This window comes from Arachis ipaensis, chromosome B05, assembly GCF_000816755.2.
Source record: "Arachis ipaensis cultivar K30076 chromosome B05, Araip1.1, whole genome shotgun sequence".
NCBI classification, from domain to species: Eukaryota; Viridiplantae; Streptophyta; class Magnoliopsida; order Fabales; family Fabaceae; genus Arachis; species Arachis ipaensis.
In genome coordinates, this window is record NC_029789.2 from 44,709,223 (window position 1) to 44,724,270 (window position 15,048).

The 15,048-nt window shown below is 32.2% G+C and overlaps 1 long non-coding RNA gene across 1 annotated transcript; it reads right to left on the reverse strand.

The window, feature by feature from the left end:
- LOC110262844 lies at positions 1,335–1,709 on the reverse strand. Its single transcript, XR_002347856.1, has 2 exons — positions 1,584–1,709; positions 1,335–1,484 (listed from the first exon to the last, which is right to left on the reverse strand). It is a non-coding gene; the product is annotated as an uncharacterized LOC110262844 (long non-coding RNA).

Genomic DNA, 15,048 nt, shown 5'->3' on the forward strand with positions numbered 1-15,048 from the left:
TAGGAGGGTTCATTTGTTGGGGGAAAGGGTTCATGGTACGAAGGTGGTTCATCTTGATAATGATAAGGAGATGGTGTATATTGAGATGGTGGTTCATGAGAGTAGTTGTATTGGAATGGGGGTGGTTCTGTGTATGGTTCATTTGGCTCATAAGGTGGTTGGTATGGTGGATACGGGTTAGGGTCATGTGGAGGTGAATGGTGGAAAGGGGCTTGTGAGTATGGTGGTCCAAAGCTATTTTGAGGAGGTGGTTCATTGGCATATGATGGAGCTTGCTGGTAACTACAAGGGAGCCCACCATATCTATTGTCTTGGCATGCATTGTAGGATGGTCGTTGTCCATGGTATCTTAGAAGGTGATGTTGCCGAAAGGGTTGATCAGATCCTCGTGGCTCCTTCCAACTCTGATTGTTTTGACCTTGATGCATGTTCCTGTTATAATTTCTATTCCTTGCAACAGCATTGGGACCAAACTCAAAGCAATGGGGGTGAGAACTCATAATAGCAAATAAAAATTAAAAACGAAAATAAAAACAAATTTAAATTAAAAGGTTATTTAAATTTTGAATTTGAAAATTAAATTTTTAAATTTGATTTTTGAAATAAGATAAGATAAGATTTAAAAAAAGATATGATTTTTGAAAAAGATTTGAATCACTACTAGAAATAGGGTTTTTTCGGACGAATTTTGAGACGAAATTGAAATAAATTTCGAACAAATTAGAGACAAAAATTTTTTTTCAAACAAAATTTGGACGAATTTTTTTTGTCCCAAAAAGCCTTGTTGCTAATTTACATTTTGTCTGAAATTTCGTCCGAAATTTTTTTCAGACGATTTTGCGACAGATTTCGAATAGGCATTTATCTGCTACATTTCTAACTATTATGATGTATTTTAGACAGATTAGCCAACATAAAGACAATGTATTTCAGACAAATTTCAAACAAAAAATATATTTTATTCCAGACAAATTTCTAACGAATTTAGTCAAATATAACAAATTTTTTCTTACATCATCGAAATTATAAGCACATAAGAAAGTCATGAAAAAGTTGATTACCATAAAAGAGATAAAAAAAAATATTTATCATTAAAATACTTTTGTCCATAAATGTAATCAAACTAAAATAAAAAAAAAATACTTAAACTAAAACAAAGAAAGCCTTTAAAAAGGTCAAATATCATGAATAAAATAAAATGTACTAACTAATTCTCCTAAAAATTCCTTAATCTAAATCAGAAAAAACATATACTCCTGACTTCAATCACTTATGTTATCATCCTCATCATCACTAGAGCCTATCTCAAGCTCATCTTCTGCAGGATCAGACAAGATTGAAGGAAGTGGGAGATTCAACTTTTTATACAAAACATGAATTGTCTTTTTAGTAGAACCAATTCTTTTCTGTTGAACATTTAGTTGACGTCCTTGATCTTTTAACTTGTGCTCGGCATCATTCAACTTAACCTTTTGCTCTGACCACTGGAGAATACATAAATCAAAACAAAATGTTAAATTCAAAGACATTGGCAAATGATAGAAAAAGAAAAGTGTTAATAGAGTTGAAGGAAAACTACTAACAGTGTTAATAGAATCAAGAGTTTGTATTGAATCAACAACCATAGCACGAGGGAAAAGAAGCTGAGCTTTCTTCAATATGTCCTGAAAAGTAAATTAAGGTAAAAAAGCATACAAGTATCTAGACTTCACCATACAGTTCTCACAAGTTAAGGCTATTACATAGTAGATCACCAATCAGCAACCACCTTTGTTGGTTAATTAATTAGCTTCAAACAAAAATTGAATTATGTTGTTTTTCAACTAATTAATTAAGGCCTTATTGTTCATATGATTGGCTCTGTCATAAACATGAAGCAAACTGTTTCATTTCATAAAATGGGGAAAAAAATTTTCAAATGCCATCCTATATTTTGTGGGCAGGCCAGAGATTACCATTTTAGGCCATAAAAGAAGCTCATATAATATTAATGAATAGCCAAGTGAGGATAGAATGAGACTGATGCAGCTTTTATACAACAGCTAAGACTGAACTTTCATCCAATAACTTGTTTTGCCAGGACTATTGCCGGGGGAACAAGTCACACAGTATTTCACTAAACTTGTAAAATTCCTCTAGGAAATTAAAATCAAATGAATAATGACACTATAGACCTATGTTCACGATAAACCCTACACACAGCATTCTATTATCAACTGGAAACGCTTATAATTATAAATATGTAAATGCTATAAAAAGCAATAGATGATCTCATGCCATGTGTACAATTCATTATGAACCCTGGTCTATTGCATCATTACTCAGAACAAAATAACCAGTCACAAAAACTAATCACAGATTGCTGAACTTATTTGATAAACAGATTATGAAATCCAGTATCCACCAATTGAATCTATTTTGTATGTTTGAGAGAATATTTGCCTGATATAAGTAATGTTTGACATATTGTATCAAAAGAAATTTCCAAGATTGACAGTCGTGCAAGTTTAAGCTTCAACTTATAATTTTCACAATTAACTTATTCATTAAATGGATAAGAAACCCCCTTTTGACCTATTGAATTTACTTAATGTTATTATGTTAGCAAAAAACTTTGGATGACAAATATAGAATTATCATCATCAACATAAATGTTCAACATACAAAACATGATTTATCCAGAAAAGAGAGAATAATATAATTAGAATCAATCATATTTGAATATTCTACAAATGATCAGAAGAAGGAGACATAATTTCCAACTCACCGGACAGAATTTCTCCAAAACCAAACACTATTCTTGGAAATCGGCTATGTAAGTAAAAACTCATAAGTAGTGATAAGAAGTAATAATAATTGATTCAGAAATTGGGGAATTTGGCCTTAGCCTTGAACATCATTTTGCTTCGGAATTGGATAAAAACATGCACAACACACTGAATGGCTAATTATGTAGACTCCCCACGTTAACCACCACTTCACCTAACAATGAAGGTTGCTACAAATTCATTCTATCCAAAGTTAGAAACATTAAAAAGGTACACTTGTCCCATATATAAGCTATATTAACACTAATGAGCAATCAGCAAAGTGCAAATTAAAGGGTGTTTGATTAATTATTGATGCAAGGAATTTTCATTAGAGCAAACCAATCAATTCTTATTGATGCAATTTTCATTAAAGGGTCAGTCTCAGTTCTTATTTAAAGAATTGAAGTTACCAGAATTTTTTTAGGAGTTGTTTTTTTTTTATATAATTCTCTTGCTTTATCGTATATAAAAAACAGAAGACAGTAGATCTACCATCTAAAGAGTTAATAACAAACCCTAACTTTTTAATAAGCCCCTAATCTTATCCTTAGAAAGAGAACCATCATTAACAAATAAATTAACAATGAACAAAGCTGATAAACAATCACTACTCATAAAAATTAGAACCTGACAGAGGACGCACAAAGAGAAGAAGGAGGCAAGGGAAATCTAGCGAAGCACAAGGGTGGAGGTCGCCTCAGGTGCGGTGTCTGGGGCTGGCGGGGGTGCAAATTCTGAAACCAGAGGAGGCGGTGCACATGCAAGAGGCAGAGCGGTGTGAGCCAGTGAGAGTTGTTGCCTTGGAGTGTGAATCACGATGGTAGAGGTCATCTGAGGTACGAGATTGGAGGTTGGAGTAGTCGAGGTCTGAGACCGGAGGTTCGAAGGTGGCCAGGCAGAGCAGTGTGAGCGAGTGAGGGTTGTAGGTTTGAGCGCGAAGCACGAGCGTGGAGGTTGCCTGAGGTGTGAGGTCGAAGGCGTTAGAGTTCAACTCGGAAGATCAGCGGCGGCCACAGGCAGGAGGCAGAGCACGCAGAAGGAGGGGGGAGAAGGAGATCAAGAACCCCTGAAACCAAAAGGAGATTCTGACTTCTGAATAAAGGTTGGGTTTTTGGCTCTGTAACCTAGCTGTGATAGGAGGCGGGAGCAGGATCACTGAAAAAAAAAAGGCAGTTTTGAATGAAGTTTGGAATTTTGGCTCAAAGTAAAAAAGAAAATTGGAATTGACTGCTAGAAACAAAAAATTATACTTTTTTATAAGTTATATATAATTAAAATTATTAAAAAAATTAATATAATAAAAATATTTGGAATAAATTATAGACAAATTTAAAATATAAACAATATTTTTATATTAAATGTTAAAATTTTTTAGTAAACACTTGAAATTCGTTTGAAAATTGATGCAATTTCAAATACAATTTACAAAATGTTATTTTTGTCCTAAATTTATAGGAAAAAATTTTAGCTACTTTGAAAGATTAGTTATAGTAAAAGAATTTAAAACTAATTATAGACAAATTTGGGATAAAATTAACATTTTTTAAAATGCGTCCCAAATCCGTATGAAATTATCAAGCATATTCAGATGAAATACGGACGAAATATAATTTTTGTCCAAAATGTGTTGTTAATCTGTATGAAAATTTTGGCGCTATCAAAAAAAATTTGGCGCCAAAATTTGGGACAAAATTTTGACAAATTTAGGACAGAATATATTATTCCAAAGCCTCCACTAAAAATTGTTTAACATTTGTCTTAAATTTGTCCGAAATTAAAAAGTCATTTAGACGGAATAAATTTCGTTTGAAATTTTTGTCCGAAAAAACCCTATTTCTAGTAGTGAATTTTGAAATTTAAAACTAAGATAAGATAAGATAAAAATTTTAAAATAAAAATCTGAAATTTTTTTTATGGAAATTTCGAAAATTCAATAAAAATAAAGAGAAAAGATATTTTTGAATTAAATGAGGAAAGAGAAAAAAAATAAAATGACATCAAACTTAAAATTTTTAGATCAAAATGAAGAAAACAACTAAGAACAACTTGAAGGTCAAGATGAACACGAAGAACAAATTTTTGAAAAAAAAAAATTTAATAACTAAATAAAAACCAATAACCTCTTAATTTACAAAAAAATAAAAATAAAAACAAATAAATAAGTAAAAAGCAAATATTTACAATAACCAATAATAAGGCACACGTTTGCAATATCCCAGCAACGGCGCCATTTTGAAGAACGGATGCTTGACGGTTTAGAATTCAGAATAAATTCTCGTTGCAAGTATAGTTTCTAAACCAAGTAATCATCCTTTCTTACAAACGTTTTGGTTGTCACAAGTAACAAACCCAATAAAATTTATAAACCGAAGTATTCAAACTTCGGGTCGTCTTCTCAAGGAATTGCAGGGAGGTGTTCTTATTATTAGTTATGGAAAACAGTGTTTTTGGGTTTTGAAAGGTTTGAATAAGGAAAATAAGTTGCAGGAATTAATAAATTAATATCTAATAAAACTCTTGGCAAGGTATGAAAATTCGGAAGTCCTATCCTAGTTACTCTTATGAGAATTGAGTTTAATCCCACTTAGTTAACCTTTACGAAAGCAAGGGAAAGTCAAGTGGACTAATTAGTTAGATCCCCAAGTCCTAGCCAACTCCTAAGGAAAGACTAGAGTTAGTAGAATTCAATTCAATTAGAGAAATTAATTAACAATCACGATAAGTTTGATAACTCAAGAGCCTCCAATTAATCAATTAAAGCCAAGAATATAAAAAGCTAAATAAGAATCATAAATCTGAAATACCTCAATTTATATCAAATAAAGAAAATCCTAACATGAATGGTTCATAAGCCAATTTGGCAACATAAATAATTAAAGAAAAACATTAAAGTATCTGAAAGTAAAAGAGAAATATAAAGTAAAAGGAATATTGAACCTGGGAAGAAGTTGAAATAATAAGTTGAAATAATAAGAAATCCTAATTCCTTTAAGAGGAATCCTAATCCTAAATCCTAAATCCTAAGAGAGAGGAGAGAACCTCTCTCTCTAAAATCTACATCTAAATCCTAAAAATTATGTATTATGAAATCATGATCATGAATGAATGGATTCCCCCACTTTATAGCCTCTAATCTATGTTTTCTGGGCCGCAAACTGGGTCAAAAACAGCCCAGAAATCGCTGGAGAAGAAATCTGCCACGCTGATTTTTGTCACTGCAACGCGTCCGCGTAGAGTGCGCGTTTGCATCACCTAGCGTCAGAGCAACTATGGTATATTATATATCAAATCAAAGCAGCTTTCTAACGCAACTGGAACCGCATCGTTTGGACCTCTGTAGCTCAAGTTATGACCGTTTTAGTTCGAGAGGGTCAGCTTTGCAGTTCCTTTAACTTCTTGTATTCCTTCCATTTTTGCATGCTTCCTTTCCATCCTCCAAGCTATTCCTGTCCTGTAATCTCTGAAATCACTTAACGCACATATCAAGGCATTGAATGGTAATAAGAGAGGGTTAAACATATCAAAATTAAGACCAAAGAAGCATGTTTTCAATCATAGCACAAAATCAAGAAGGAAAACGTAAACTCATGCAAATCATATGAATAAGTGTATGAAAGATTGATAAAATTCACTTAATTGAGTACAAGATAAACCATAAAATAGTGATTTATCAAGGCGGCTCCACATTTTCTTAATGTGGTTCATGTGTTGGCTCTCTAACATGCTCCATCCTTCTTTTAGTGATGGGCTTGTCCTCCTTCAATGGGGTGTCTCCTTCTATGACAATTCCAGCTAAATTGCATAAGTGACATATGAGGTAAGGGAAGCGGAGGCAAGTGCCTTTCCCTTCCTTTTTCTTGAGGTTTCACTAGTCTTGGTGCCATACCTAAGAGTGGTAGAAGTCAAAAAGTAAAGCTTTTGCAACACCAAACTTAAGAGTTTTGCTCGTCCTCGAGCAATTATAAACAATTAGGAAGAAGAGAGTAGAAGAAAAAGAAAGAGGTAAAGATAGAGGGAGAAAAGAGAATGGGTGAATGATAGGTGGGGTAGGTGTAGAATCTGTGAGACCCACTGATCCCGAGAGGCTAGGAAATCGAATTTCCTGCCCCTTGTGGGCGTTGAATGCCCAGCCTCTGCTCCCTGGCTAGTGTTCAATGCCAGCTACTTGCTCCATTGTGGGTGTTGGACGCCCATGATATCCTCCTCTCTGGTGTTCAACGCCAGGTCATTGCCCCCTATAGGGTGTTGAACGCCCAACCTCTGCCTCTTGGCTGGTGTTCAACACCAGGTCTCTACTTCTTCTTGGGCGTTGAACGCCCACTAGGGACTCCCTAGCTGGCATTCAACTCCAGTAAAGTACTTGCTCCAGGGTGTTCTGTTTCCATCTCTGAACATTTCTGTCTCTATTCTGATTACTGCATATGATCACAAACATTAAAAAGCAAGGGAAAATTCTAAAAATAAACTAAAATAAACTCAAATAAAAATAAACAGAAGAAGTAAGAACAGTAATGCTCTACTCATGGTTAGGTTGCCTTCCAACAAGCACTTTTTTACTGTCACTAGCTTGACACTTTATTGTTGACTTTCTTCCTCTTCTTCCAGTTGGTTAACAGAAATGACTTCATGGGAGAAGAGGAGGAGATTAATGCCCTCTGGTTTGAATTTCTCCTAACAAGTTTTCTTTTAGTGTGATCAACTTGATTCTCCTTGCTTGTTAGGGTAGGAGTTGTACTGTTTCTCCATCCCCTATGCATCTTCCTCTTGAGACATTCCTCCTAAGTGGGTGGTGACTGTCCAACACCAAACTTAAGTTTGATGTCTGTGGAAACTGTATGAGTTTTCATCAAGGGAGGAGGTTTTAGTATTGTACTCTGCATGGAAGCACCTCCTTTGTCAGGGGGTAGTGGAGGTTTAAGGACCTTGATAATCATGTAATCCTTCTGTAACTTCATCACTAATTCGCCTCTCTCACCTTTAGAGAGGTTTCTTCCAGTAGATAGAGACCATCGCTCCAAAACCTCAGCAAAAGGACTATTGATTTACAGCTTCTTAGAGCCATCCAAGGACTATGAGCAATGCTCGTCCTTGGTCTCCTTTTGGATCTTGTGAGGGTGTAGTACTTCAGGCTTTCTTCCCATAAGAGGGATGTGCAGGAATGTGCTTCCAGCCTCTTCTTGATTTAGTTTCTCAACAGTGTGTACCACCTTAGGCTCAGGCTCCTTGGTCTGAATCAGTTCTTTGCACTCTTCTCTTAGATTCACCTCTATGTCTATGAAAAGAGTGTTAGGCTTTACATGTATATATCTTAGATTTTTAGTTTGATTTTCACATTTAGTTTGATAGTATATATATAGTTATTTTAGTTTATTAGTTGTGATTGGAAAAAAATGCGCATAATTGAGCTTAGTTTATTCTGTTGCATATGAGAATTGATTGGTTGGAAATAGGGAATAAACTAAGGATTTTTAACTTTTCACAATCACACCATATCATTTAGTATGTATATATAATAATAAATGTTGGTCAATTTGATGAAATTTTCAAGAAATTCTTTTTTCTTAAAAAGGGCATTAAGATTCAAATTGATTTGAGTAAAAACTTTTTGAAACTTGTATGATGTATATATATATAGTTTAGAATATGGTTTTTGAGCTAAGAACACACAATCTGTGAATTTCGAGCCTAATTATATGGTTACATCATTTAACCATGATTTTGATTCTTGGGTGTTTTCTTCTCTATGATTACAATCTTTGATTTGTTTAATTCTATATGTCCGTTATTTAGTGTATATTCATGCAATTATGTGATTGAGGCCATAACAAAATAATAACTACATACAAACAAAATCAAAAGGGAAAAACACCACATAACAAAATAATAACTACATGCAAAGTAGAAGGAACCAACCTAATCCTGAAGTAAACAAGGGAGAGGAAGCAGCACGCAGTAGCGGTAGAACGCGCGGTATGCCAGGGAAGAAGCAAAGCAGCAAATAGAGAACTATGAAAGCAGAATGAACGAAAGAAGAAGAAAAGAGCCACAGACAAAGAAAATCAAAGAGATACAAAAACAGTTACAAGTGTAAAGCCAAACGTTTCAAAAAAGAAACACAAAGGGATGAAGGGCAAAATGGGAAGGAGAAACAAAACTCTTCCTCGCATTTAAAATGCCATTATAACGCCTAGGGAATTGCAACTGACAAAACCCCCCTTGCGAAAAGTAATGGGCAGGTGACAAGACGGCCAAGCACTCCCAAATTCCCAACCTCGATTAGGAAACCCAGATGATATCCTTCCAGCCAGGCTCCCGGCAAAGGTCGAAGGCTCCTCTAACGATGGGACTGAGCACGCTCACTCTCTTGCTCTGAGGACAACTGTTCCGGACCCGATTTTTGGGTCTTCCGTCGGGACAACCACAAACCCGGTTATTCGGGTCCAAACCCTCCTCACAGCCCAAATTAGTCCAATAACCACAAAACTCCTAATCAAGCATTTAAATTCGAACTCCTTCATTATGTTAGCTGAATAAGATAAGATGAAATAACCTCTGTAAGCTATATAAAAGGGAGCTAGATACCTCCTCAGGTACTAACTAACTCTTTTCTATACTTCTCAAATTCATTCTAACTTGAACATTAGAGTATCTTTGTAGATATCAACTCCTACCACTTTAAGAGTTCGACCCGTCACCATCAAGACCAACTAATTCTCGATCCTTCTCATAACTCGTATAAGTGATATCTTGTAAAATTTTAAAGTATTTATACTTAAATATTGATGTATAGTTTTTCATATTTTAAATTTAAAATACTTATAATATAATATACAAACATGAGGCACAAATTTCCATTAATAAAAAAAAATAGTTCTTTATAATTTATATTATTAATTCGCTCTCTCATTTATGTCAGAACACATGCATATGCACATATCTCATATGTAAAGCATCTGTTATGTGTTCAATTTTATAAATAATGTTAGATATGATGTACACTTAAGATCAGTGTAATTAAATTTTATTTTTTATATTTTGAATGCAATATATTAGAGATATTTATTTATTTATTTATTTATTATTCACTATATTTGAGATGTGTCTTTGATTTTAAATTTGTAAATAATTTAAAAATTAGACATATTAATAAATAAAAAAATTTATTTTATTTATAAATGAAAAATCCAAAAGTTTTATCATAAGTTTTGGAGGAAGAAAAAAAGAGTGAGAGCAACCAGTATTTGAACAAAACAAGTATAAATTGAAGAAAATAGTAACATTTCTCCCAATAATCCGTACCCCCGCCTAACTAAGTACACCTAACCTAATCTTGCAGACCTCACTAACAGTCTAACACCCACTTGGATGCCAATGGGCGTATGCTCTTAGGAAAATTCTCCAATTGTTAGGCCTCCAATTTTGACCCTATTTTTGTTTGCATGCAAGCGAATTATTGACTAGCTCCTGTTCAAGGTTGGAATTGGTTTTGAAAAAATTAAATTAAAATAAAAAGTGTAAACCTAAAGGTTTTAGGGAAAATTATTGTAAAAAATCGTTAAGATTTAATTATTAAAAAGGATTTTTAATATTAAAATTATTAAGAAGGATCAAATTTTTTTATAATATTTAAAAAAAAGAATCAAATTTTTTTATAAAAAGATAAATATATCTTTAATTATTTTTTATTTATTTTTTATAATTTTCCTTTAAATAATAAAAATTACTAAAATAGATTCAAAGAGAAAAAAAGACAAAAGATCAAAAAAATAAATAAATAAATAATAAAAATTACTAAAATTTTAGAAAAAAAATTGTTAATATAAAAATTATAAAAAATAAATAAAAAATAATTAAAAATATATTTATTTTTTTATAAAAAAATTTGATTATTTTTCTTTAATATTATAAAAAGATTTGATCATTTTTAATAATTAAATCTTTCTAACGTTCCTTTACAATAATTTTCCAACATTTTATATATATAATATCATACACTTGCGTTCCGGCTTGGTGTATTCCATTCATTAAAGTAATGGAAAGGAAAAGAAGAGAGATAGATGTTGAATACATGATCTTTAAATAATCCAAAGTAAAGCTATTGAATGAATCACGATGTCATCATTTTCGTAAAAAAGATTATAAAAAATATGAAAAATTAATTAGTGGTACAGCTAACTGTAATCAATTAAAAAAAAGGCTCAATAAAAAAAATAATACATAAAAAATTAATCTAGTTTCAATCCCAACTCAATTCTATATACGGTAAAAATTAATTACATAAATTATACGGAAATAGATCTTTTCAATTGTTAAAAAAATTTGAAAAAAAAAATGTGATTTCTAATTTTTTATTGTTTTCTTTTTCATATTTTTTTTGGTCCCATTTATAAAATTAATAGTGAGATATCACACTTTACTCCCTCAATTATTAAAAAAAATTGAAAGGATCCAATCCCTAAACTCTTATCCCTCTTTTTCTTTCATAGCCGCACGTCGCGCCTCTCTCCACAAGACATCTCCCTACAACAGTCGCCTGTTGCGCCTCTCCGCCAACCGCATACCGCTTCTCTGTTTGCCAGCCGCACGCCTCACCCTTCTCTTCCAAAACCAACCGCCATGCGTTCAGCCGCCAAGGATCGCCGTACGCCGCTACTGTTGCTGTACGCCACTTTGATTTGCAACGGAATGATCAGTAAAAAAGAAGGATCCTTACCCCGTCACATTCAAACATAGTGCTCTGGTCTCATCGCTCTTCTTCTTCTTCCATGTTCCTCTGTTTGTCAGCCGCAAGCTGCGCCGTTCTCTCCCAAAGCCAACCGCAACGCATCCAGTTGCCGAGGATCGCCGCACGTCGTTGTTGTTGCTACACGCTACTGCGACTCGTGATGGAACAGCAAGCGAGGAAGAAGGACGCGTGTCTCGCCACATCTACACGTTACTTTTAGATGTTTTTTCTCTTGTTTTGGATGTCTCTTTTTCTTATATTTTGAATGTTTTTTTTTTTGGTTTTGGATAATTTTTTTAATTATTTTAGATATTTCTTGATTAGTTTTCAAATGTTCTTTGTTCAATATTTTTTGGATGTTTCGTTTTGTAAGGTTTTAAAACTTTTAAAATGATTTTAGATATCTCTTTTGTGTTAGATTTTGGATGTTTGTTTTTGTTGTGTTTTAAATGTTTCTTTTTATTATAAATTTTTATAATGACTTTTANCATCATTATAGCCAACTAACTGTGATTTGGATTCATATAGATAAAATAGTTTCATATCAATTGTTCTGTGAAGATATCAAAATATTTGTTTAATTTCATTCCAATGTATTTTGGTTAAAAATAAAATATACATTGCTAATAAGTTTATAGTGAATGATATATCAAATCGTGTACTATTAGCAAGATACATTAGTGTTCAAATGACATTGAGATATGATACTTCAAGACCAAAAACTTTTTTATTTTCTTCTTTAGAATAGAACTGATCCTTTTTCGCATCCAAAGATCTAATGATCATTGGAGTACTTAATGGATATGACTTATTTACATAAAATCTCTTCAAGATCTTTTTTGTGTAAGTTGCTTGATGAGTAAAGATCCCTTTGTTTGTATGTTTGATCTGTAAGTTAAGACAAAATTTAGTTTTTTTTCGAGATTTTTCATATCAAATTCTTCTTTTAAATCATCAACATACATAGCAATTATAATAAATTCAGATACAAATTTCTTTATGAAAACACATGGACATATATCATTATTCATGATTCTCTTTTTCATCAGATACTTAGTAAGATGAATATACCACATTCGTTCAGATTGTTTTAAACCATATAAAGACTCTGCAATTTGACTGAGTATAGCCCTAGGAACATTCATTAGATGGTTTAGATATCTTGAGTCCTTCAGAGACTTTAATATAGATATCACAATCTAATGATCCGTATAAAGAAGTTGTCACCCCATCGATTAGATGCATATCAAACTTATGGTATGCGAATAAACTGATCAAATAACGCAATATAATTACATCAACTACAGGAGAAAATGTTTCTTTATAATCGATACTAGGTCTGTGTGAAAATTCTTGCACAACAAGTCTAGTTTTATAGCGTACAACTTTATTTTTTCTTTTTATTTTTCTCACAAATACCCATTTGTATATAACAAATTTTACATCTTCTGATATAGAGACTACAGGTCCAAAGTCGTCACATTTTGTAAGTAGTCTAATTCTGCTTTTATAACTTCTTTCCATTTTGGGTAATCATTTCTTTGTCGACATTCTTCGACCGTTTTTGGCTCAAGATCCTCATTTTCATGCATAATGTAAAATTTCACACGATATGCAAATATTTCATTAACAATTGTCTTATTTCAGTTCTATTTTTCTCCTGTAAAGACATAATTTACTAAGAACTTGTCATTTTTCACAATTTTAAATGTCTTTTGGCGTTAAAATTACATCAAAATTTTGGACAATTGTAGGTGTCTATACTATGTCTTTATCTTTTTCAATAGGAATAGTATATGCCTCTTTTCTTGTTCGAGAATTTTTGTCTTTGGAATCGACAAGTCTACCACGCTTCTAGCGTGTGTTTATTTTTGTGGCCATTTGTCCAACTAGAACAACAATTTGAATTGGGGTATTTTCAGCTGGTATATAAGATTTAGTTATCCTTTGTGTATCAGAAAATGCATCAGCCAATTTATTTGCTATTCTTTGCAAATGTATCATCTTTTAAACTTCTAGTTCATATTGTCCTAATCGAGGATCTAGATACATCAAGAATGATGCATTCTAATTAAGTTCTTTTTCAAGTGGATTATTCTCTCCCCTTAATGTTAGAAATATTGATTCACCAAAATGACAATATGCAATTCGGCCTTTAAATACATTCCTTATTTGTATCTCAAGATATCTCACTATAGAAGGAGAATCATATCCAACATATATCCCCAATTTTCTTTGGATTTCCATTTTGGTGCGATAAGGTGGGGCTATTGGAATATATATTGCACACCCAAATATTCTCAAACATAAAATATTTGGTTGCTAGCCAGAAGCTAACTGCAGAGGAGAGATTTGGTGACAATTTGTTGGCCTTAAACAAATAAGTGTTACACATGTAAAATGAGATGTCCCAAAGTAGAAATTGGAAGATTTGTTCTCATAAGTAAGGATCTAGTAATTAATTGGAGCCATTTAATAAATGACTCTGCTAGTCCATTTTGTGTTTACATGAACTACTGGATATTCAACACTTATACAATTGGCCATACAATAAGCATCAAAAGCTTTAGAAGTGAATCCACCAGCATTATCAAGATGAATTACTTTAATTGGATTTTCTAAAAATTGTGTTTTTAATCGAATAATTTAAGCAAGTAATTTCACAAATGCCAGGTTGTGAAAAAATAATAAGTACATATGTAACCATCTCAAAGATGCATCTATTAGGACTATAAAATATCTAAAATATCCACATGGTGGATAAATTGGTCCACATATATCATCTTGGATCCTTTCTAGAAATTCAAGAGACTCAAATCCAATTTTTATTGGTGATGGTTATAAATTAGCATTTTCTGAGAACATGCAGCACAACAAAATTCTCTAGATTTAAGAATTTTGTATCATAGTTGTCCCAGGATGACCTAATCGGTCATGCCAAATAATGAACTCATTTGGCTAGTAAATTTTTGGTTTATAATAGTATGTGATCCAATAGCACTAATTTTAGTATAATATAACCTAGACGAGAGTGATGGTAATTTTTCTAGTATAGTTTTCTAATTTGAATCACTAGTTCTGATGTATAGATACTTATTATTTTTCTTATTTGTAGTCTCAATATGATGATACTCATTTTGGTAAATATCTTTAAAATTCAATAATTTTTTGGAGATTTAATAGATAATAGTACATTATTTATTATGAATTTTGTTTATCCAAAAAATAAAATAATAGTTCTTCTTAAATCTTCAATCACATTGCTTGAGCTAATAATAGTATTAATACATTCTTTTTTAAAAGTAAGATAAGTGAAATAAATATTACTTTTGAGAATGATATGTGAATTTGCATTATTTGTAAGACAAATATCTTCGCTATATATTCTTATAATTTTTTATGTCTTTTTTTTTTAAATTTGATCAAAACTTCGTACTGATAACGTGTTGTAAAATAAATACATAAAAAAATAGATAAATAAAATAGAGAATAAAAAAATTTTATTAATATTCT